This window comes from Pteronotus mesoamericanus, unplaced genomic scaffold (genome assembly GCF_021234165.1).
Source record: "Pteronotus mesoamericanus isolate MK-2021 breed Mesoamerican mustached bat unplaced genomic scaffold, CSHL_Meso_final contig_58, whole genome shotgun sequence".
Classification (NCBI taxonomy): Eukaryota; Metazoa; Chordata; class Mammalia; order Chiroptera; family Mormoopidae; genus Pteronotus; species Pteronotus mesoamericanus.
The window spans coordinates 6418010-6420559 of record NW_026555205.1 but is presented as its reverse complement, the minus strand read 5'-3'; the positions used below and the strand labels follow the sequence as shown (position 1 = coordinate 6420559).

At 46.0% G+C, this 2550-nt stretch overlaps 1 pseudogene; it reads right to left on the bottom strand.

Moving 5' to 3' along the window:
- Positions 1–411: 411 nt before the first annotated feature.
- Positions 412–1551, bottom strand: LOC129076248 (palmitoyltransferase ZDHHC4-like; annotated as a pseudogene).
- Positions 1552–2550: the final 999 nt, after the last annotated feature.

The following is a 2550-nucleotide window of genomic DNA, read 5'->3' as shown; positions in this document are numbered from 1 at the left end:
TTGACCAAGACAGGGAAGTTTTCTTTCATTATTTTTTCAAATAGATTTCCAATTTCTTGCTCATTCTCTTCCCCTTTTGGTACCCCTATGATGTGAATGTTGGATCTCTAGAAATTGTCTCAGAGGCTGCTTATACTATCCTCACTTTTTTGGATTCTTTTTGTTCTGATTGGTTGTTTTCTGCTTTCTTATGTTTCCAGTCATTGATTTGTATCTCCGCCTCATCCACTGTACTGTTGTTTCCTTGTAAATTGTTCTTTATTTCGATTAGTGTATCCTTTGTTTGTGACTGGATCTTTTTCATGGTGTTGAGGTCCTCACTAAGTTTTTTGAGTATCTTTATAACCAGTGTGTTTTTTTGCATAAATAAATGTACACTATATTTAAAAGGCAGTGACACTCTTTCCATTCTCATTTCTTTTTCTCATAATGTGCAGCAGCAGGTAGAAAGATCTCTCCATGGTTGCTCCGAAGCCTGTGGGAGTGAATGTTCTTGTAGACCTGGGGCTCTGCTGATGGGATCCCTGCCACACGAGAGCAATGCTGGTGCGAGACCCGGTCACCTCTGTACCACTTGTTCCTAGTCTGGTTGGTGGTGGCCAGGTATAGAGCAAAGCACAGAAGGCTTCTCAAGAGGAAGCTAAGCACGATGACAAAGCCCAGGAAGAAGACAATTTTTGGGAAGGTCAGGAACAGGTACCGAAGAAGAACAATGGTGTTCATAACCTGGGAGTGTCCAAGGTCATCAACATAAGTCTCCAGGTGCAAGTCTGACAACACCACCACCTGGTCCAGAAACACAGTGCTCACAATGGCCATGGTGGCTGCAGACATGGTCAACATCAGGAGGTAGATGAGGAAGTACCTGGTGTTCCAGACCCCAATGCAGTTGTTCACCCAAACACAGTGATAGTCAAAATGGTGCACGCACCAGTTACACATACTGCAGTGCTTGGATCGTGCTTGCTTCCTTGAATCACAAGTACAGCACCTCACATTCTTTGGGAACATGACTTCATCAAATTCATAAACTTGAAGAAGTAATTCATTTGCTTTTGTTATGGTACTAGGGTCAGTCACACAACTCAGAGTGAAAAACACCAGGTTTACCATCAGCAGCAGGTAAGGCAGCAGAAGGTAACACAAGGAGAAGTCCAGGTCTTGACAGTAGCCAAATACTTCCCGGGTGTATTCAGAATACACCATTCCTTGCAAGGTGAGGTGCAGGACAATGAAGGTGTAGTTTCATGTGTGAAAGAGATAATGGAGCAACCTTAGCATTATTCTCTGAAGGCATTCTGGAATTATATAGGAAAATACCTGAGCGCTTCTCATGACCAGGCCTTTCAAATAATGGGTTTTTGAGCAGATGCAAATCATAATGCCACCAATCAGCACTAAAGCCAATTAGAACAAGAAGAGAACCAGAAAGTCCATCCTAGGGGAGGTGATTCAGGGTCCCCAGCCTACATATTTCTCTTTTTCAGAAATTTTTTGGCAGGCAACTCCAGTGTTCCTCCTGCCAGCATTCACAAGGAGTTCCAACGACATCTCCTCTTGTGCACAGGCATGTGCCCGGACCAACAGATGACACCGAAGGCCGAAGGGGGCCTGATTCCACCAGTCAGCTGATTTTTGCTCCAAGGGCGACCACCAACCTGGAGTGCCACACCAGCGCCTCCCTATAACCAGTGTTTTGAACTCTGCATCTGATAGGTTGCTTATCTCCATTTTGTTTAGTTCTTTTTCTGGAGTTTTGAAGAGTTTTGATCTGTTCTTTCATTTGGGCCTTCATTATCTCTTCATTTTTTTGTCTCAGGTGTTTGTTTCTATGTATTAGGTAGAGCTGCTTTGGCTACATTTCTTGGTTGTGAGACTTAATGTAGTGGGTGTCCTGTAGGGTCCAGTGGCACAGCCTCCCCATCACCCAAGCTGGGTACTTGATGTGTTTTTTGTGTGGGCTGAGTACACCCTCCTCTTGAGCCTTGATTGCTGTTGGCAGGTCCATGGGAGGGATTTACACAGGCCAATCAGTTGCAAGGTTTGGCTGTGACCACTGACCACCAACCTCCACCCTCCGTGGAGGATCAGCTGTACAGGGGTGGGGTGGTGGCACTCCAATGTGGTCTGTAGCTGTCCACTGGATGTGCTGATCCTGGGGTTTTCCAGGTGGTCCAGGCCAAGGTTACCTCCCACCTGTGTTTTGCCCAGGGCCATCTTGCCTGAGCTTTAAAGCAATCTTAGATGGTTGCTACTTATGCTGGGCTTGGAAAATCCCAGGCAAAGCCAAGCTACGAATCTAGGCTGCTTGTTGCTAGTGTGGGGCCTGGGGCTCACTGAGGCCAGCTGTTGCTTGTTTGACAGGATTTAGGAATTTGTGAAGCATGAACCAAGACCACCCATTCCTATGGAAAAGCAGCTTGGGTGAGCCAGTAAATTGCATGGGAGGAGTCTCTGGGAATCTCCAAGGCAGGTCAAACAGTGTTAGCCAGGTCGATGGAATCTCAGATATGGCACCAGCTTGATGGCTCTGTGGAAGGAGTGTTTAGA